Source organism: Orycteropus afer, unplaced genomic scaffold (genome assembly GCF_000298275.1).
Source record: "Orycteropus afer afer isolate SDZICR_OR568_19922 unplaced genomic scaffold, OryAfe1.0 scaffold00079, whole genome shotgun sequence".
In the NCBI taxonomy this organism is placed as follows: Eukaryota; Metazoa; Chordata; class Mammalia; order Tubulidentata; family Orycteropodidae; genus Orycteropus; species Orycteropus afer.
Window position 1 is genome coordinate 10,353,630 of NW_006921666.1, and position 23,529 is coordinate 10,377,158.

Genomic DNA, 23,529 nt, shown 5'->3' on the forward strand with positions numbered 1-23,529 from the left:
ACTGGTGAAGGTGGTAGCTGCCAAATATAGCTGTGAAGAAATGCAGCACATGGCCACCTCTGGCTAGGGAAGGGCAGGTGTAGGTGCTGCTAACCATATGGACAGTGAGGGGAAGGTGTCTGTCTGCTCTGTGGGATCCAAGGTGGGGAGGAATGCAAAGGGAAAGGAAGGAAAAAAGAAGAAAAGGAGGGCAAAAGGGAAGAACTAAGAAGAAAGATGAAAAAAGAAAAGAAAAAGTGGCATAGCACTGGAGGTGGAGGGGCTTTGACCAGCCACTGGATAGGTGGGGGTAGGGAAGAATGTGCCTCTGGTTACTGGAAGGGTGTGCAAAGTAAGGGGGGAGATCACACCTTTCTGGTTACTAATCACCATTGTGGGTATTGGTGCAGTTCTCAGCAAGTGGAGCTGGTTATCTGGTTTCTGCTCCAGTAGGAACACTGCTTGCAATAATTCAACATGATTGCACTGTGCTGGTTGGCAGTTTACTGCTTCTTATTTATTGCTTTCGTTCAGTCTTTTCCTCTCATCAGTATGTGATTTACTTCTTTATTCTCTCCTTTGAAGCTCCGGGTTCTAGGATTGTCATCTGTATCTGTTTCACTTGGTTTCTTGAGTCTTTGTTGTACAGAGACTGGATTGTATATCTGCCTAGTTCATCATCTTGGATCCCCCTCTAATTATTATTTTCTTAGAGCTTGCAAATTTCATGCATATTTTTGTAAATAACTGAGATAATTTCTTATTCAATTTTGTTTCCTTCACTACATTTCCAATATCATTTAAAACTCATTTCTAAACATCATTTTCATTTCTGTTCATAAAAATAAGTATGCTTATTAAAAGGAAATTTGGAAAGTTTTTAGAGTATAAAAGGAGTTCGGGTGGTGCATTACCTAAGGCATTTGACTGCTAGCCAGAGAATAAATTCAAAGAAATAATACAAGAGGATTTCCAAGAGCTGAAGAACCTGAACTTCCAGAATAAAAAGACCCATAAAGGCATAGCACAATAATAATAGTAATAAATACTTATGCCTGGCATATTGTTCAATTAAAATTCCAGAATATAGTGGATGAAGACAAAAACCTGAAAAATAAGTCATCTACAGGAGAATTAAAATCAGGCCAGCTTCAGTTTTCTCATAAGGATCATAGGTGCTGATTTCAATGTCTGAGAATAAATAATGCTGAACCTAGAATTCTGTACCTAACAAAATACCAGTCATATGTTATGGTGGGATATGGAGAGACTCTGAAATTTACCACCTTCACACCACGTTTTTGGAAGCTACTTGAAGTGCTGCAACCAAATAGAACTCTAGCAAAAGAAAAACATGGAACCTGTGAAAAAGAGGAACCTGGAAAAGACTAAGAGGAAGTCTCAGCAGTGGACTGTGCAATAGGTCTAGAGGCAATCAGTAAGTCTTGGTTAGAGCTAGACAGAGATCCCCAGAGGATAGTCATTGGAAACAACAACAATTTGCTTTAATACTTGATTGGATTAAAATTTGACTTAATGAGGACTAAGGAAACAGACAATAAAAAACTTGACAAAACGGAGAGCTGCTCAAGACAGCAAATGTACCCTTGGATCATGCTTGGCTCCAAGGATCACAGTGGTAGTAAATGGCAGTGACAGAGATACAATGACATAAACACTGTTTACTGATTCTTAAGTTTCCAGATAAGCCTATTAATAAAATGGAAAACTTAATTGTTGTTGTAGAACACCATGTAAATATTTTCAGCCATGACATTGAAAAAGCCAACACACTCTTGACAGATATTAAGCACTGAATTATAAGGAAGAGAGCTGGAAGCACTTGACTACTAGTGGAAAGGTTGGTGGTCAAACCCAGTCAAAGATGCCTTGGAAGACAGGTCGGGCAATCTGCTTTCAAAAGGTCATACTCTTGAATATCCTATGGTGCATTCTTCTTCTCGGATGGACAGCTTCTAACGAGAACAAAAAATGAAGGATCAAAAGAACTGGATAAAGTTGATGAAATAAGATTTAAAAGATTTAAGTATATTTCTTACTGTAAAAAGTAACCGGTAGAGGAATTATAACCATAGTGGAGGTGGGGGCAGCGGCACCTCAGAGAAAGTAAGAAGTCTAGTGGACAATGTCTAGCATTGATAAAGCAGGAAATAGTGGTAGATGTGTGTCATCTTTACATATGAACTGACATAACCACCAGAAGAAGATACCACAGGGGCTAAAATGACTGTCAGTTGAGTCAGGAGTGGAGGGACAACAGGACTGCTTTTCATCCTAAGCCCATCTGCATTTGGTGTTTTTATTTAACCATGTGCACATATTACTTCACTAAAATAAAAACATTTTTTAAAAAACTACATAGCAAATGGTTGCCAATATTGTAAAGTATATACAAATATAGTCATAGAAAAAAGACTTGAGGGAAATACAGTAGCTTTCTCAAAGTGTACTTTTATGATGATATTTAGCCTCTTCTCTCTCTATGTATACACATATATATGTCTATATATATGTATATAAGAGCTCTGGTAGCATAGTGCCTAAGGCACTTGACTGTTAACCAGAACGCTGGTGGTTCAAACCCACCAGCCACTCCTCAGAAGGAAGATGGGGCAATCTACTTCCATAGTGATACTGCCTCAGAAACCCAAGGAGGGTCGCTATGAGTCGGGTTCGACCTGATGGCACATAACAACAACAATGTATATGTATATATACACACATATATATATGTATGTGTATATAGATAAAAACCAAACCCAACCCACTGCCATCTAGTCGATTCTGACTCATAGCAACCCCCACTGGGTTTCTAAGGTGGTAAATCTTTACAGAGGTAGATTGCTTGGTCTTCCTTCTGCAGAATGGCTGGTGGGTTTACGTGTGTTGGTTCATCACTATGAGTTGTATGTAAGTCAGAAGTTCATAAAAGAATGAAACCTGCTGATGTTTTGCTTGGGGACAAAGAGGTGGTGTTCTGGTTACCTGGTACTGCCCTGTCAAGAATATACCACAAATGGGATGGCCTTAACAAACAGGAGTTTATTCTTATAATTTGGAGGCTTTAAGTTCAAGGGCAAGCGCCAGGCTCTAGAGGCTGGGTGAAAGCCCCTCAACCTTGGGGTCCAGCTCTGCCTCCTGTTCCCAGCCCACTGGAACTAGAGGTGTGTCTTCAGTCAGACAGCTGCTGGCTGCTGAGGTTGAAAAACCCAAGGCTGACAAGTAAAAAGGCACAGTCCCGATGTTACCAAACCACACGGCAGACCATTAATTCAAGTCCATTGTAAGTCCCAAGATTGGCAGAGCATGGCAGGCTGCTGAGCAACGACACGGCTACATGCAGGGTCCAAGCATGCCATAGGCTAGAGACCATTCCCAAGGCTTCTGCTTAAATACAGGAAGCAGACCACATTCCCTAAGGCAGCTACTCAGCTGCTCATAGTCGATTCCACCGTGGAGTTGGTTACCAGTCTCATCATGGGGAATACTAGATCCAGCTGCCCAGCCACGTTGACACACAAATAAACTACCACAGGTGGTACTTGGCTGCTTTATGTGCTGTGCATGGTGGGAATATGGGAATAGATTTTCACATGTATAAATATCCAGTTAGTTCTCTGCCCTCTGCCCTCTGCCTCACTCCTGTCCTTTATCACACTTTGCATTTTGACACCCTCAGCCTTCCTCCTTTGCCAAGTCACCCAGTTAATATGCTCACCTGTTCGGTGAGGTACCACCTCTCCATCAGATTTCGAAATTGCCCAGATCTTTTGAAATTGGCCCCTTTTCTTGCTCTTTTTTTTCTTTACTATCATTTAATGGAGTCTTAGAGGGAGGTAAGATGGGTGCATGCAACTAATATACTATCTTTTAATTGAAGTGTCCATGTTGTTGTTGTTGTTGTTTGCCGTCGAGTCAGCCCCGAATCATAGCGACCCCTCCTTGGGTTTCCGAGGCAGTATCACTATGGAAGTAGGATTGCCCAACCTTCCTTCTGAGGAGTGGCTGGTGGGTTTGAACCTCCAGCCTTCTGGTGAGCAGTCAAGTGCCTTAGGCACTATGCTACCAGAGAAGTGTCCATAGACATTTAAAAAAAATTGCTAAGGTATAATTAAACAAAATAAAAGGCACCTCTTTAAATTATACAGCTCACTGAATTTGACAAATGTATATACACATGTAACCACATCACAATCAAGATAGAGAACGTTTTCACTCCAGAAAGTTCCTTTGTGCTCCTTCCCAGTCAATCCCTGCAACTGCTTAACCACTGCTTTTTCCTGTTCTTGGATTTTATATAAATGGAACATACAGTACATACATTTTTGTGTCTGACATCTTTTTTCTCAGAGTAATGTTTTTAAGATTCTTCTTCTTCTGTTGTTGTTATGTGCTGTCGAGTCGGACCTGACTCATAGCAACCCCTCCTTGGGTTTTCGAGGCAGTATCACTACGGAAGTAGATTGCCCAACCTTCCTTCCAAGAAGTGGCTGGTGGGTTTGAATCACCAGCCTCTGGTTAGCAGTCAAATGCCTTAGGCACTACACTACCAGAGCTCCTAAGATTCTTCTAGTTTGTTGTATATTGCTGAGTAATATCCCATCCTATGTAGACACCGTAATTTGTTTATCCATTCACCTTTTGGTGAGCATTTGGGTTGTTGCCAATGTTTGGCTTTTATGAGTGAAGCTATGAAGAATATTCACATTCAAGTACTCTTTAATATTTACCTGTGCTTTATTGACTATACAAAGACATTCGACTGTGTGGATCATAACAAATTATGGATAACATTTCAAAAAATGGGGATTCTAGAACACTTAATTGTTCTCATAGGAAACCTGTATATAGAACAATAGGGAGTCATTCAAACAGAACAAGAGGATACTGCATGGTTTAAAATCGGGAAAGCTGCACGTCAGGGTTGTATCATTTCACCATACTTATTCAATCAGTGCTGAGCAACTAATCCAAGAAGCGGACTATATGAAGAAGAATGCACCATCAGGAAGACTCATTAACAACCTGTGATATGCAGATGACACAACTTTGTTTGCTGAAGGTGGAGATGACTTGAAGCACTTACTGATGAAAATCAAAGACTACAGCCATCAGTATGGATTACACCTCAGCATAAAGAAAACAAAAATCCTCACAACTGGACCAATAAGCAACACCTTGATAAATGGAGAAAATATTGAAATTTTCAAGGACTTAATTTTACTTGGATCCACAGTCAATGCCCATGGGAGCTGTTGTAGCAGTCAAGAAATCAGATGATGTGTTGCACTGGGCATATCTACTGCAAAAGACCTCTTTAAAGTGTAAAGAGCAAAGATGTCACTTTGAGGTATTATCAATACCCTCATATGCATGTGAGAGCTGGACAATGAATTAGGAAGACTGAGGGAGAATTGATGCATTTGTGTTGTGGTGTTGGTGAGGAATATTGAGTGTATCATGGACTACTAGAAGAATGAACAAATCTGTCTTGGAAGAAGTACAGTCAGAATGCTCCTTAGAAGCAAGAGTGACTGGACTTCGTCCTTGTACTTTGGTCATGTTGTCAGAAGGGCCCAGTCCCTGAAGAAGGATATCAAGCTTGGTAAAATAAAGGGTCAGTAAAAAAGGGGAAGACCGTCAATGAGATGAATTGATACAGTGGCTGCAATGAGGGGCTCAGGCATGACAACAATTGTGAGGGTAGCACAGGACTAGGCAGTGTTTTGTTCTGTTGTACATAGGGTTGCTATGCATTGGAACCGACTTGGTGGCCCCTAACAACAACATATTTTTATTTCTCTCAGATAGACATCTAGAACTTGGATTACTGGGTTAAACTGTTTTACACTCCAACCGTAATTGTATGAGAGTTCTAGTTACTCTACATCTTTGCAAATACTTGGTATTGTCAGTCTTTTCCATTTTAGTCATTTTACTGGGTGTGTGGTGGTAGCTTATTGTGGTTTAATTTGCATTTCTCTGATGACTAATGAGGTTGAGCATCATTTCATGTGCTTGTCAGCCATTTACATATCTTCTTTTGTGAAGTGTCTGTTTAAATCCTTTGCCCACTTTTTAATTGGGTTGTTTATATTCTTATTGAGTTGTAAGATTATTTTTATATTTTGGAGTTAGATACTTTTGTCAGATTAGTGTCTATGTACATTTTTTAACCCTGCTTTACCCCACTTAAAGTTGTACTGTAAGCAATTCTTCATGTAATTATTTCATTTGAAAAGATTTTCAGTATTTTAAAATATTCTGCCATATAGATTTATCATTATTTATTTTTATTATTTCCTTTTTGTTGGACATTTATGTTTCCACCTTTTTTTGATGATTGCTATAGGAACAGTCCAATATACATCCTTGCAAAGAAATCTTCTGATTTTGTTATCTAGGTGAGATTTCTAGAGGCACAGAAAATAGGATAAAAGGATAGAAAATTTTAAGGGTGTGATAGGTAAGGTTATGAGAAGCTCTGGTGGCATAGTGCCCAAAGCATTTAACTGCTAACCAGTCAAATGCTAATCATTTGACTGCTACGTGGTAGGTCAAACCCACAACCACTCCTTGGAAGGAAGGTTGGGCAATCTACTTCGTAGAGATACTGCCTCGGAAACCTAAGGAGGGGTCTCTATGAGTCAGATTCCATGACAGTGAGTTTAGTGGGTTTTTTGTTTGTTTGTTTGTTTAGTTTAGGTTATGTGTCAACTTGGCTGGGCCTGGTTTTTCATGGCTGGGTAACTGGATGCAATTATTCCCCATGATGACATTGGTAGTCAACTCCATGGTGGAATCTACTGGAGCAGCTGAGTAGCTGCCTTAGGGAGGTGGTCTGCTTCCAGTGTATAAGAACAAGCATTGAGGAAGGTCTTTGGAGCTTTTTGGCACACTTGGACCGTGCAAGTAGCCAAGTCTTCATTCAGCAGCCTGCCATGTTGCCTGCTGATCTTGGGACTGTCTCTGGATTTGAACTAGTGCCCTCCTATGTTGTTTCAGAATCTTGGGACTGTGTCATTTTATTTGTTGACCTTGGGTTTTTAGCCTCAGCAGCCAGCAGCTGCCTGAGCTAAGAAATACCTCAAGCTTCAGTGGGCCAGGGGCAAGAGGTAGAGCCAAAGCCCAAGGTTGAAGGGTTTTCACCCAACCCCTAGAGCTGGCACTTTCAACTCAAACTTCTAGCCTCCTAAACTGTAAGAGAATAAAACCATCTCCACCCATTTGTGGTATTTTCTGTTACTGAGGCACTAGAGAACCAAACTAAAGGGCTTTTGGTATATACTGCCATACGGCTTCCTGAAAAGTGCTCTCAGCAGTAAGTGAAAACCTGACTTTATGCTACTATTGCCAGCTCTGGATATCCTTATTGAAAAAAATGAACTAATTTAATGGATGGAAATGGTAGCTGGTTTTAAGCCGCATTTCTTAAATTATTAGTGTGGTTGAACATCTTTCCAAGTGTTTAGTAGTCATTTGTCTTTCTTCTTCTATGAATTGTTTATTCATGTCTTTTGTTCTCAGATGAGTTTCTGAGGTATGCTTTCCAACTCTTTGCAAAAGATTTGCAGTGGGTAGAATGTTCTGCGTTAGAATCTGGGCGAGAGATAAATACGCTGGCAGCCAACCAGACACAGTGGGAACTGGCTTGATGGGGTGCTCCCTGGGCAGCCAGGTACCCCTGCACTTGATTTTCTTCAGCCAATCTGCCAATATTCATTTAAGGGCAAATATTTATTTATGGTAAAAAGTGAAAGCTACCAGTTCTTTTTGTTAAGAGCTGGGGGTAACAATGAGGATGGCCTGAAGGAGGAGGAAGAGAGCTTGCCTTCTGAGAGTTAAATTGTAACTTTGTTGCCTAATGGAGCACAAGCGGGACATGCAAGGTCAGCAGACAGGGTCAAATATGGCTCCAGAGCCAGTATGTCTTGGTAGTAACCTCAACAAAAGAATTGCCCGACCGAAATAATCAGTATGTCAGTCAGAGAGCGAAAGGGATGGAATGCCAAGTGGTCAGAATGAACATAAAAATGCCCCAAGGCCTGTGGTTAAAAAAATCATGTATGTAACTGCACTCTGCAAATTTTGTTGGAGTGTTCCTCTAACTGATCATGCAGAATGTCCAACCCCTGCAACAAACAAACAAATAAAACCCCAAACCAGTTGCCCTGGAGTTGACTTGACTCACGATGGCCCTGTAGGTGGGGAGCAGAACGGCACTCAGTAGGGTTTTCAAGGCTGTGAATTTGGGGAAGCAGGTTTCCAGGCCTTTCTTCTGAGGTGCCTCTGGGTGGGTTCGAACTGTCAACCTTCTAGTTAGTAGTTGAACACTTAGCTGTTTGTGCTACTCTGGGACTCCAACTCCTGCAAAGAGCTCTCAGAGATATTGAGTCCAGGATTACTTCACATATACTCACCAATAAGGGCCTCAATATGAAGGTGGGCGTGCCCAAGGTTGTTTCTCAGGGACTCATGAATGACAGTCTCTCCCAAATCTTTCTGGGAATCCCCAGGACGTGTCTTATACATGCTCACAAATGAGAAAGTCCATTACAATATTTATGGGAGTCCTGAGGGAATCCCATACATGAGGTCACAAACAGGCCCTTCCTCAGTATTTTTGGAAACTCTCAGGGGGGTGTCTTACAGAGGCCCACAGATGAGAGTGCCCTCAATATTATGGGGTCCTCAGGTAGTGTCTCACATATGTACCCCAACATGTTCCTACCCAAATATTTCTGGGAGTCCCCAGGGAATGTCACCCTTTTATTATGTCACTCATAAATAACTCCCCACAGGTATTTCTAAGAGTCTCCGGGGAGAGCTGCACCTGAGCTTACAAAACCTACTCTTCCAGGTGCAGCCACCGCTCCAGCTCCAGCTCCAGCCACAGCTAGCCACTCAGCAGATTCTAGAGCCTCTTGTTAGCCATCTGGTGGTTACTGCCATCTCTTGCTGCGTGACAAGTTGCTCCCTCTAACTGGAGCCTTTGGAGACTTCAAGATGCCAAAGTGCAGAATGTTTTGAAGCAAAGTGAGGTAGAATCCATCTTTATTCTCTGTTAGAGGGGTACACAAGCAGGGCTGGTTGTTCCCTGATGTTTCACATAGTTTTAGCAAATACATCTATTTTTATTGACAGTCTGTTCTTCATGGGATTCGGTTAAGAATCTTGGTAGGCTAGGCCAGGAGATGAATTGGACAGACAGAATCATCCTTCTAATGACTGAGGTTTTGTTACTGGATTAAGTTAATCACATCTGGCTACTTCTACTGGAGAATGAGCCTTTTCCCAGGAGAATCTTCAGCCTCCTTATAAATGGGTGTATTGTTCTGTTGCTAGTTTAAGAATAAAGCAATTTATGATAAGGAATGGAAGAGTCCAGAAATCAGCCAGAAAAAATACCCAACCACTCTTGGAGCACAGACTCACTGCTGGTCCACCTGCTGCTGGTTATGGCTAAGACTATGCACAAGGCACAGAACTTCTACCATGGCTGCCCCCAAGAACCACACACCTCTGTTACCAGTCCTGGTCTCCCTGCATATGACTGCTATCTCACATTGTTCACTTCAGCTTGCCAGTTTTCTCATAGGTGTGTCTGCTTGATGGAAAGTAGATCATATAGGGTCTGGGAAATGGATGTGGCTTTAAGTTGTCAGTCTTTATAATACAGAAAAGTATATTATAGAACAAGTTTGGTGTGGGTGTTAGGTGAACCACAGTAGGCTTCTTGTGGATATAAATAGCCAGCTTATCAGACAAATATAGACATAGCTGAACCTGAGATTATATTAAAACCAAACTCAGGGATAAAGGGCCATTACATGGATAAAGGGTTGTAATGATCCTAATACACTCTGGGGGCTGTTGCCTTGGCATAAGGATTTAATATATCAATTCCTTATGGCAACTATATCTCTATGGTAGATGAGGTCATTTGAATATCTTTTTTGGTATTAAATATTCAGATGATATTACTGACTCCTCTTGTTCTCATTTGTTGACTAATTGATTTATTCATCAAATATTTACTGAGCATCTATTATGTGCCAGGCCTTGTGATAGTATTTGGGGAATATAAAAAAGAGTAAGATATTATTCTCAAGGATCTTGTTGCCCAGCAGGAAAGATGGGCAAAGCATTAGGCCATTATGATAGAGCTATGAGTACTGGGATAGAGGACAGAACAAGGTGACCTGGGTGAATATGTTGGGTATATTGTTTCAGAATAGAATGAACTTTGCATTGAGTTCTAAAACTCAGAGAGGATGGAGATTAGAAAGACCTTCATGGCCAGGAAACTACATGTCAAAAGCTCAAAGGATCTGGGGAACACTAAGCCGTGTAGAAAGGCTGAAGCATAGAATCCAGTGGTGGGTGTGGGATGAGGACAGAGGAGTCAGCAAGGGTCAGGTCATGAAAGACCTGAAATTCTGTCATCTGAAATTAAATTTCACCCTGAGGGAAATTCAGATTTATTCTGATGTGCAAGGTTCAGATTGTGTATTAGAAAGATTATTCTAGTAGTCATGGGGAGTATAAACTGGAGAGGATCAGAAAAAGCTAATCCGAGTGAGAAATTTTGATACCTGAACTAGTGGCAAGGTGGAAGAAGAGAACAGGATGGATGGGAGAGATGTAGAGAAGGAAAACACACCAGAACTTATCTTTCATTGGATAAGGGGGATGAGACAAAGGGAGAAGAAGTTAAGGATAATGGAGTAGATGTTTTGATGTGTTACTCAGCACCCCGTCTGCGACTGAAGGAGTTATTCCTCCAGCTGTTGGGAGAATTGCCCTTGATTGAAGCCAGACATATTGTCCATCCCATCATGGGATGACGTTGGGATGACATCAAGAATACCATAAATGACAAAAGCAAAAAGTTATTAAAAAGACAGGAAAAGAAGAAAAAAACAAAATACATGTCAGAAGAGACTCTGAAACTTGCTTTTAAATGGCTGTGAATTTTGGGAATTTGCTAAAGCAAATGGAAAAAATGATGATGTGAAAGAGCTGAATGGAGATTCCAAACAGTAACTTGAGAAGACAAAGTAAAGTATTTTAATAAAATGTGTTGTTGTTGTTGTTGTTGTTATGTGCCGTCGAGTCAGACCCGACTCATAGCGACCCCTCCTTGGGTTTCCGAGGCAGTATCACTACGGAAGTAGGATTGCCCAACCTTCCTTCCGAGGAGTGGCAGGTGGGTTTGAACCGCCAGCCGTCTGGTTAGCAGTCAAGTGCCTTAGCCACTATGCTACCAAAATGTGTAAAGACCTGGAATTAGAAAACCAAAAGGGAAGAGTACATCTGGCACTTGTTAAGCTAAAAGAACTGAAGAAAAAATTCAACCCTCGAGTTGTCATCTTGAAGGATTGTATCAGCAAAATATTGAATGACACAGGAAGCATCAAAAGAAGATGGAAGGAATACACAGAGTCACTGCACCAAAAAGAACTGGTCAACACTCAACCATTTCAGGAGGTAACATATGATCGAGAACCAATGGTATTAGAGGAAGAAGTCCAAGGTGCACTGAAGGAATTGGTGAAAGACAAGGCTCCAGGAACTGACAGAATACCCATTGAGATGTTTCTACAAACAGATGCAGCACTGGAGGCATTCACTCACTTATGCCAAGAAATTTAGAAGAAAGCTATTTGGCCAAATGACTGGAAGAGATCCATAATTGTGCCCATTTCAAAGAAAGGTGATCCAACAGAATGTGAAAATTATTGAACCATATCATTAAAGTCATATGCAAATAAAATTTTGCTGAAGAAAATTTATAAATGGTTGCAGCAGTATACTGACAAGAAACTTCCAGAAATTCAAGCCAGATTCAGAAGAGGACATGGAATGAGGGATATTACTGTTGACATCAGATGGATCTTGGCTGAAAGCAAAAAATACTACAAAGATGTTTACTTGTGTTTTATTGACTATGCAAAGGATTTGACTGTGTTGATCATAACAAATTATGAATAACATGGCAAAGAACAGGAATTCCAGAACACTTAATTGTGCTCATGAAGAACCTGAACATAGACCAAGAAGCAGTTGTTCAAAGAGAGTAAGGGTACACTTGTTGTTGTTGTTATGTGCCGTCGAGTCGGACCCGACTCATAGCAACCCCTCTTTGGGTTTCCGAGGCAGTATCACTACCGAAGTAGATTGGCCCATCTTCCTTCCAAGGAGTGGCCAGTGGGTTTGAACCACCAGCCTTCTGGTTAGCAGTCAAGTGCCTTAAGCACTATGCTACACATTATTTAAAATCAGGAAAGTTGTGTGGCAAGATTATATCCTTTCACCATACTTATTCAGTCTGTATGCTGAGAAAATAATCTGAGAAGCTGGACTATATATATGAAGAAGAATGCAGCATCTGGATTGGAGGAAGCCTCATTAACAACCATACTATGCTGATGGCACAACCTTGTTTGCTGAAAGTGAAGAGGACTTGAAACCCTTAGTGTTGAAGAGCAAAAACCATAGATTTCAGCATGGATTACACCTCAACATAAAGAAAACAAAAATTCTCACAACTAGAACAGTAAGCAACATCATGATAAATGGAGAAAAGATTGAAGTTGTCAGGGATTTCACTTCATTTGGAGCCAATCAACACTCATGCAAGCAGCAGTTAAGACATCAAACAAGTATTGCACTGAAGAAATCTGCTGCAAAAAATCTCTTAAAAAAAAAAAAAAGGCAGGGGGACCAGGTTTGCTGGTCTCACAGAGCCTGATGGAATACTGAGACTCTGGTCCCTAGCTGCCCTTCAGGCCTGGAATTGAACCCACACCTGTGGCTTCCAGCCAAACAAAAGACAGACATAAGAGTTGAACATGTACCTGAAGTAGACACATTCCTTGGAGAGAACAATCACGGGAGAAAGAAGGGCTGTTTATACACAGGGAGACAGCTCAGGGTGCAGGAGTGCATGAAGGGATGGATACAGGGAAGAGGTAACTATCAGGAGGAAGTGGGAGGGCAACTATTGCATTGGGGTAAATTGTAGTCAATGTCATGAGACAACTTATGTGTGAACTGCTGTATGGAAAGTGAATTTGCTCTGTAAACTTTCGCCCAAATCACAATTAAAAAAAAAAAAAAAAAGAGGAAGATAAATAAATAAACAAACAAACCTCTTTGAAGTGTTGAAGAGGAAAGATGCCATTTAGAAGACTAAGATGTGCCTGACCCAAGCCATAGTATTTTCAGTCGCCTCATATGCATGTGAAAGCTGGACAATGAATACGGCAGACTGAAGAAGAGTTGATGCCTTTGAATTGTGGTGTTGGTGAAGAATGCTGAAAATACCATAGGTTTCCAGAAGAGCAAATAAATCTGTCTTGGAAGAAGTATACCTAACATGTTCCTTAGGAGTGAGAATGGCCAGACTTTGTCTTTTGTACTTCGGTCATATTGTCAGAAGGGACCAGTCCCTGGAGGATATCATGCTTGGTAAAGTAGAGTTTCAATGAAAAAGGGGAAGACCCTCAACAAGATGGATTGACACAATGGTTGCAGTGATGGGCTCAAGCGTAGCAGAGATTGTGAGGACGGTGCAGGGCTGGCCAGCATTTTATTCTGTTGTACTTAGGATCCCTAGGAGTCATAGCTGACTTGACGGCACCTAACAACAACAACATCTTCTCCAAGGTTACAGCAACTTTTTGGACAACCCACATCCAATAACTTGTCAACATCAGGTTATAAAAGCTACATTCCAGACCCCTTACCCTGACTCAAGACAATTCTGAAGGGCTATCCCAGCTTTAGATCTCCCTAAGAGGTTGGCTGAGTCTTGGTTGAGACTTCATTGCAGTTCAACTTCTTCCTCTCTTTGGTCCTGCCTTTTCATCTTCTCTTCTAAAGGTGGAGATCCCAAGAGCACTCCCTAATACATCTTTATGCCAATCTCTATATTAGAATCTGCTTCTTGGGATACCCAAACCTACAATATATGATGTCCCTCCTCATGGCTTGTGAGGAGTGTGAATAGTGAGTGGGGTCATTCACTGATATGTGGAATATGGGAAGAGGAATTGCTTTGGACTGAATGAGAGGAAGATAATGAGTTGAATTTTGGAAAAATTGACTTTGAACTTCCAGAGACTTGCAGGGTGTTGAGAATAAATTTCAAGAGACAGGTGTAGACTACAAGTATAAATCTGGGAGTTATTAGTGGCTTAGTTGAGGTCTAGAATTGGCCCCTAGTCCATCAGGAAGCATATACTAAATTTCCTGACTGAAGTAGAAAATGCCATGGTCCTCAGGTCTCTTCAGCTTCACATCTGGCTCCTGACAGCAACCTGGGTTCCTGATTTATTGGATTGTCCTGGCCTCTAGCTCTGCTCATTTAGATTCTGACTCTGGGCTAGGTCCATCCCCATTCTCCAGATACACTTCAGCTTCATCCTCCTCTGTTTGTCTACATCATTTTTAGTTTTGCTTAACTTCCTAAGATCTGTACCCATGACTGAATACCAAGCCCTGTCCTGGTATGAATTTCTCTTATAATTTTGAGCACCCCAATGGTAAATATTGTTGAGTTAGCTACTGTCAATTTGTGTCTTTTCCAAACCCTCTCAGCAGCAGATAGTAACATCTTCAACTCATATCGGCACTAGTTCCTGGATCCTTCTAGTATCGGCTAGAATTTTACTCTCTCTAGGATTATCCATTGTCTGGATGATGCTATTCTGACTGTCTGGGTACCAACCTATCTTGCCACCAACCTATATTGCCTTGGGCCTTTACACTAGCTTTCCCCTCATCTTTGCATGATTATTAGCTGATTCCTCTTTGTTATTCTGATTGTCAGCTCTTCAGAGAGAACTCCTTTGACCAGTTGATCTTAAGTAGCCACACAGTTATTCTCTTTCACATCACCCTGTTTTACTTTTCTTTACAACACTTACTACTCTCTGGTATTTTATTTCTCTGTCTGTGTCTCCATCTTCTACTACTTGATTGTAAGTTTCCAAAAAGGAGAGTTTTTGTGGGAATTGATTGCCACTCTATCCCCAGCACCCACAACAGTGCATGAGACTTGGTAGGTGCTCAATAAAAGCCAAAAGACTTACTGAATTAGTATGTTCCTTGGCTGCTGCCCCCACACTCTGTCTCTGAGTTTTCAGCATGCTTTGAAGCAGAGCCTGCCTGAAATATGACTGTTTGTGTTGTAGGAATGGGCTGCTCACTGGCCACCAGTTCATTTCATGATTTGGATGATGATTCTTTCTCATTTTGTTTTCTCCTGCACCACTGCCTTGATTGGTGGTGATTAGCAGAGGGTGGTCCATTTATATGAAACACCTGCTTACCACCTGTGTGCCCATGAGCAGTCAGCTCTGGACCCAGTGTAGGAAGCTGGCGGGTGTCCTTCATGGCTGAGTGGGTTCCTAGAGTTTTTTCAAAGAATCCGATTCAAACTGGCACCATATGGGTGACCACCTGTATATCATTCTGCCAGCATTGCATGAAACACATCTGCCAGCTTATAAAAGAGACCTTGGGAGGCTTGGAGGCATCAAAGAAGATTGGCAGAAAAACTAGCCCAAGAAGAAGGGCTGAGCCAGAGGCAAGCAGTTTCTACTTTGTGAATTAAGTTATAATGTAATTGGCCTCCATTCACTTCAATGAAATCAGCAAACACCAGCTCAGAAGATTGTGTTTTTGCATCACTCCCATCAACCCACTTTGAAGAGAATAGGCAAATGTGGCAAAGATTATCTTACCCCATCCCAGGGTTGAAAAGCAACACTTGGCACTGAAAAGTTCCTTTGTTGGAGGCTATGATTATGCTTCTAAGACAGTTGCTGTGGAGTCAATTTCAACTCATGATGACCTCACACGTGTCAGAGTAGAGCTGTGCTCCATAGTTTTCAATGGCTGACTTTTTGGAAGTAGATAGTCAAGGCCTTTCTTCCAAGGCACCTCTGGGTGGACTCGAACCACCAACATTTTGGTTAGCACCGAATGCATTGTTTGCACCACCCATGGACTCTGATTATGCTTCCAGTCATTGCATTATAGCTAAATCATTCAGCCAACAACTGCTCAGCCTATAAAACAAAAAACCAAGCCCATTTCTATTGAGTCAATTCTGACTCATAGTGACCCTATAGGGTAGAGTAGAACTGCCCCCATAAGGTTCTAGGGCTGTAAATCTTTATGGAAGCAGACTACCACATCTTTCTCTCATGGAGCATGGCTGATAGGCTCAAACTACCAACCTTCTTGTTAGCAGCAGAGTGTTGAACCATTGTGCCACCAGGGCTCCCTATAGGCCATACTATGTACTAAATAGGGATTGAATGAGGCAGGAAGCTTCAAAAGATGATGAAAGGAATACATAGAGTCACTGTAACAAAAAGAATTAGTCATTGTTCAACTATTTCAGGAGGTAGTGTATGGTCAAGAACCAGTGATACTGAAGGAAGAAATCCAAGCTGCACTGAAGAAATTGGCAAAAAACAAGGTTCTAGAAATTGATGGAATACCCATTAAGATGTTTCAACAAAAAATGCAGTGCTGGAGGTGCTTACTCGTTTGTGCCAGTAAATTTTGAAGACAGCTACCTGGCCAACTCACTGGAAGAGATCCATATTTGTATGCATTCCAAAAAAGATGATCCAACAGAAGGTGGAAAATTTCAAACAATATCATTAATATCACACACAAGTAAAATTTTGCTGAACATAATTCAAAAGTAGTTGCAACAGTGTAACAAGGAACTTTCAGAAATTCAAGGTGGATTTAGAAGAGGAGATGGGACAAGGGATATCATTGTTGATGTCAGATGGATCTTGGCTGAAAGCAAAGAATACCAAAAAGATGTTTACTTATGTTTTATTGACTATGCAGAGGCATTTAACTGTGTGGATCATAAAAAATTATGGATAACATTGAGAAGAATAGAAATTCCAGAATGCTTAATTGTGCTCATGAGGAACGTGCACATAGACCAAGAGGCTGTCGTTCTAACAGAAAAAGGGGATACTGCATGGTTTAAAATCAAGAAGGGTGTGCATCAGGGTTACATCCTTTTACCATACTTAGTCAATTCATATGTTATTGTTGTTCTTAGGTGCTGTCGAGTCATCTTCAACTCATAGCGACCCTATTACAGTAGAAGGAAAACCTGCCCAGTCCTGTGCCAGCTCCATGATCCTTGCTATATCTGAGCCCATTGTTGTAGCCACTGTGTCAATCCATCTTGTTGAGGGCCTTCCCCTTTTTCATTAACCCTTCACTTTGCCAAGCATGATATCCTTCTCCAGGGAATGGCCCCTTTTAACAACATGACCAAAATAGGTGAGACGAAGTCTGACCATTCTTACTTCCAAGGAGCATTCCAGCTGCACTTCTTCCAGGACAGATTTTTTTAGTTCTTTTAGCAGTCCATGGTACTTTCAGCATTCTTCGCCAACAGCACAACTCAAAAGCGTCTACTCTTCTTCAGTCTTCTTTATTCATTGTCCAGCTCCCACATGCATTTGAAGCAATTGAAAATGCCATGGCTTGTGTCAGGTGCACCTTAGTCTTCAAGGAGATATTTTTTCTCTTCAGCACTTGAAAGAGGTCTTTTGCAGCTGATTTACCTGGCGTTATACTTTGTCTGATGTCTTGACTGCTGCTTCCATTGGTGTTTATCGTAGAACCAAGTAATATAAAGTCTTTGACAACTTCAATCTTTTCTCCACTTATGGTGATGCTGCTTATTGATTCAGTTGTGAAGGTTTTTCTTTGTTTTCTTTATATTGAGGTGTAATCCATACTGCAGACTGTAGTCTTTAATCTTCATCAGTAAGTGTCTCAAGTCATTCTCATGTTCAGCAAGCAAAGTTGTGTCATCTGTCTCTTGTAGGCTGTTGATGAGTCTTCCTCCAATCCTGATGCCATGTTCTTCTTCATATCGTCTCAGATTATTTGCTCAGCATACAGATTGAACAAGTATGGTGAAAAGATACAACCCTGACATACTCTCTTCTTGATATTAAATGATGCAGTGCCCCCTTGTTGTGTTCAGACAACAGCCTCCTGATCTATGTACAGGTTCCTCGTGAGTATAAATGTTCTGGAATTCCCATTCTTCTCAACGTTGTCGATAATTTGTTATGATCCACACAATCGAATGCTTTTGCATAGTCAATAAAACACAAGTAAACATCTTTCTGGTATTTTTTGCTTTCAGCCAAGAACCATCTGATATCAGCCATGATATGCCTTGTTCCATGTCGTCTTCTGAATCCAGCTTGCATTTCTGGAAGTTCTTTGTCAGTATACTGCTGCAACCATTTTTGAGTTATCTTCAGTAAGATTTTATTTGTGTGTGACATTAATGATTTTTTTTTATAATCTCTACATTTTTTGATAATCACCTTTCTTTGGAATGGGTACAAATATGGATCTCTTCCAGTCAATTGGCCAGGTAGCTGTCTTCCAAATCTCTTGGAATAGCCACGTGAGTGCCTTCAACATGGCATCTGTTTGTTGAAAGATCTCAACGGGTATTCTGTCAATTTCTGGAACCTTGTTCTTTGGCACTTCCTCCAGTGCAGCTTCAACTTCTTCCTTCAATACCATCGGTTCTTGATCATATGCCATCTCCAGAAATGGATGAACATCAACCAATTCTTTTTGGTACAGTGACTCTGTGTATTCCTTCCATCTTCTTTTTATGCTTCTTGCATCATTCAATATTTTGCCCATAGAATCTTTCAATATTGCAATTCGAGACTTAAATTTTTTCTTCAGTTCTTTCAGCTTGAGAAATGCTGAGCGTGTTCTTCCCTTGTGGTTTTCTAACTCCAGATCTTTGCACATTTTGTTGTAATAATTGACTCTGTCTTCTCAAGCTGCTCTTTGAAATCTTCTGTTCAGCTCTTTTATCTTGTCATTTCTTCCATTTGCTTTAGCTACTCTTCATTCAAGGGCAAGTTTCAGAGTCTCTTCTGACATCCATTTTAGTCTTTTCTTCCTTTCCTGTCTTTTTAATGGCCTTTTGCTTTCTTCATGGATGATATTCTTGCTGTCATCCCACAATTCCTCTGGTTTTCAGTCATTGGTGTTCAATGCATCGAAATCTATTCTTTAGATGGTCTTTAAATTCAGGAGGGATATATTCATATTTTGGCCCTTGTGAACTTGTTTTAATTGTCTTCAGCTTCAACTTGAACTTGCAAATGAGCAGTTGATGGTCTTTCCACAGTCAACTCCTGGCCTTGTTTTGGCTGAAGATATTGAGCTTTTCCATTGCCCCTTGCCACAGATGCAGTCAATCTGATTCCTGTGTACTCCATTTGATGAAGTCTATATGAATAGCTGCTGTTTATGTTGTTGAAAGAAGGTATTTGCAATGAAAAAGTCAGTCTTGCAAAACTCTATCATGTGATCTCCAGCATTATCTCTATCACCAAGGCCAAAGTTTCCAACTACCAGTGATTCTTCTTTGTTTCTAATTTGTATGCTGAGCAAATATTCCAAGAAGTTGGACTGTATGAAGAAGAACACAGCAGCATCGGGATAGGAAGACAACTCATTAATAACCTATGATATGCAGATGACACGACCTGCTTACTGAAAGTGTAGATGACTTGTAGAAGTTACTGATGAAAATCAAAGACTACAGCCTTCAGTATAGCTAACATCTCAACATAAAGAAAACAAAAATCTTCACAACTGAACCAATAAGAAACAATGACAAATGTGGAAAAGACTGAAGTTGTTAGGGATTTCATTTTACTTGGATCCACAATTAATGTCCATGGAAGCAGCAGTCAAGATATCAGATGATGTATTGCCCTGGGGAAATCTACTGCAAAAAACCTCTTTAAAGTGTTGAAGAGCAAAGATATCACTTTGAAGACTGAGGTGCGCCTAACCCAAGCCAACATATTTTCAATCATGTCATAGGCATGTGAAAGCTGGACAATGAATAAGGAAGACTGAAGAAGACTTGATGCCTCTGAGTTGTGGTGTTGGTGAAGACTACTGAAAATACTATGGACTGTCAGAAGAACAAATAAATCTATCCTGGAAGAAGTGCAGCTGAAATGCACTTGAAGCAATAATGGCAGACTTCATCTTACGTACTTTGGTCATGTTGTCAGAAGTGACCAGTCCCTGGAGAAGGATGTCCTGCTTGATCAAGTAGAGGGTCAGCAAAAAAGGGGGATGATCCTCAATCAGATGGATTGACACAGTGGCTACAACAATGGGCTCAAGCATAGCAGACATTGTAAAGATGGCACAGGACTGGGTAGTGTTTCATTGTGTTGTACATAGGGTCGCTATGAGTTGAGCTTGACTCAGTGGCACCTAAGAACAACAATGTGCTAATTTCCAAATGTTATTCCTTGCAGTGATAAGACTCATAGAAGCCAGAGTCTACACATTTGATTGGATGGATCTAGGTAGAATAGTCCTGCCAAAGCTATTGGGGGCCTTGGGATAACTGAATTAAAGCTCAGTTTGGAAATTCCATTTGAAAACACTTCTGATTTATTTCCATGCATAATTCTCTCACTTAATTCCCCAATTACATTCCCTTCAAGCTATTGGTCCATTGGGTCATCAGATGATTTGCAACCTTCTCTATTATTTTTTATTTGTTTTTTCATGAATGTAATCATTTGGTACTTTCGAAGTGTCCATTAAATGTCATCCATAGTAATAGACACACGGGTTATAAAGTTGACTACATAGCATCCTTGCCCTGAAGGAACACACAGACAGGCAGGGTAGGTGCTGAAAATACCATGGACTTCCAGAAGAACAGAGGTAGATTATGTACACAGATAATACATTGCAACAAGGTCACAGAAAGAGGTCCTTATCCCAAACTTAGGGGAGAGAGAATCCTGGAGAAGGGTGAAAGCTGAGTCAAGTTCTGGAGGAAGAATAGGATTTAGTGAGTGGGGAGGAGAAGGGAAAACATTCCAGGAGTGCAAGTGTGCAACGACTAGTAGTGAGAGAATGCAGAACTGTTGGGACATGGTGAGTAGTTTCAGTATGATTGCAGCATGGGTTAATAGGGGTACAAGAGTCAGATGAGGCATTTGGGCCCAATCCCAAGGGCAACAAGAGCCATGGAAGGACTTGAGCAGAGGCACTACATGTTCAGACCTAAATTTCTGAAAGATGAGTCTGTCTGCTGTGTGGAAAATGGACAGGAGGGAGACAGGACTGCATGCAGAGTGCCCAGATGGACTGTTGTGGTGGGAGCCATAAAACAAAACAAAACAAAACAAAACAAAAAAACAACTCTAGTGGCAGTGGAGAGGATGAGAGTGGCTGAGCTGAAGAGATACTGAGGATAGAATCCACTGGATGTGTGTGTGTATGTGGTGGGAGAGGGGGGTGAGAGAAAGGATGAAACCCAAATGTTAGGCTTGGAGAAATGGATGGGGTGCCATGAACTAAGACAAAAAACTCAAGGAGGCACAGTGGGAATACTCCTCCCTTTTTCTGTAGCCTGAAGAAGGAGGCCTGGATCCTTTAAGTGACCCAGGAGGACAGAAGCCTCCATATACTGGGGACTCTGAGGACCCCTCCCCCTTCAAGAGGTTCCCCTAGCAACAGGACTTCTGTTTTGTGCCCTTGGAAAGCCTGAAGGGGACAGGATAGCATTGGGCACTGGTGTGCAGAATGAGGTCACCTTCCTGCTAATGAAAGAGAAGGATTTCCAAGCCAACTGGCTGTGCAGAGACTCTGGACCCTGACTCGGAATATGAGAAGAGGCTCTCGGCTTGTCCTTTCTCACACAGGGAGGGGGAGAGGAAGAGGGCAGGGCTGTGCCTGGCAGAGCCTATTCCCTTTGGAAGGCCAGGGAAGCAGATTGTTCTGACTGTGGTTAGCTGGAGACCTGATTCCTAACTTGGTCATGTAGGAAGCTAAAGAACTACTTTAAAGAGATCATATTCATAGATTATACCAACACAGGCTCTGCTTTTGCTGAAAAGAGGTTTCAAAGCCACTTCATTCTCCACCTGCATTTGGCTAATAGCCTGATTATAGCCACACTAATAACCTTCAAAACTCTCAGGAGCAGCCTTGACTCTGAAAGGTGCTACCTCTCTTCTTCGCAGGCCTGCCTCCCTTCTTTCTTGCCCTATTTCATGCTTCTCTGGGGCTGCAATTCCAACAGCTGTTTATTCCTCCCAGGGCCCAAGTTACTTGGAGGAGAGGCAGATGGCTGTGGGCTAATTCCTGAAGTGTACTTCTGGGGACCATCAGCCCTGGCTCCCAGGCTGACATCCTACACAAGGCTGCAGGTCAGAGCATGAGCAATGTTCCATGAATATGGATGGCAAGAACTGAGGCTGATTGCTTTGGTCCTGCGGGGCAAAGCTGTTGCCTCGGGTGGGGATGACATTTTTGCTGAGATGCAGGGTCAGGGGGAAGGGCTGTCCCCTGAGTCACAAGGCAGGATGTTTTAAGATTTAAGATGCTGTCCTCTTGGAGAAAGGAGTCACTCTCAGGAGATGCAGCACAGAGAGGAACTGGCATCTGCTCTACTGTCCTTCCACTCAATTCTTGCTTCTTGCTCTGACAGCATCCAGTTAAAGGCTGAGTGGTCAGGATGTTGCCAAAGGATCCACAGACCTTAGATGTATGAACATCAAAGTATTTTCCAATTCTAAGAGGCTAGATGTCCTGCAAGGAGCCCTGGTGGTGCAATGGTTAGGTGCTTGGTTGCTAACCAAATGGTCAGTGGTTTGAACCTACTAGCAAACTCCACAGGACAAAAGACCTGGTGATTTGCTCCCATAAAGATGACATCTTAGGAAACTGAAGGCAGTCCCATTCTGTCATGTGGGGTTGCTATGAGTTGGAATTGACTTGATGGCCTACAACAACAGGTGTCCTGGCTGACGCCTTGGTTTATGGCATTCTTTCTGGGTTGCTTTCTGTCCCCTTTTCATGTTGCCCAAATACTGCCTAACCTCTATGTCCCACCTTCTTGGACCCTTCCCTGATGGAGGATCTGGCTCACATTGATCTGACATTTACTGTCTGGAGAGCTCAATTAGTGCTATGACCTGTAGCTATGTACTTTTAATATGATTTTGTGCTCACTCGCTGCTCTGCATGGCTCTCACCTACCCAATGAAGTTGTGAATAATACCTTGTGCTCAGGGACCGTGCCCTTAACTGTACATCACTATTCTCCTATGGCACTTAGCTTAGTGCTGTGCCACCAGCATCCTTAGGGATGAGTCTCCAGGACATTTGTGGGCCTGGTCATTGTCACTGGATATAATTACCCTAGGCTATGGGAGTGCCTTATACTAAGAGAGATGATACTGAAGACTGGTCCATGGTCTTCCCTTTAGAGTCGCCAGGATTTAGAGCTGGAAATTTCATCCCCTTTCTGACCTTTCCTAGTCCCTTAGTAGATCAGTAGGAAGAGGGATATAATCTGAATTAGGTGTTATTTAGATGACTGGCCTTACATCTGGTGCAGCAGCCAGGAAAGAGCACTTCATTCTGGTCTAACATTGGTGGTTT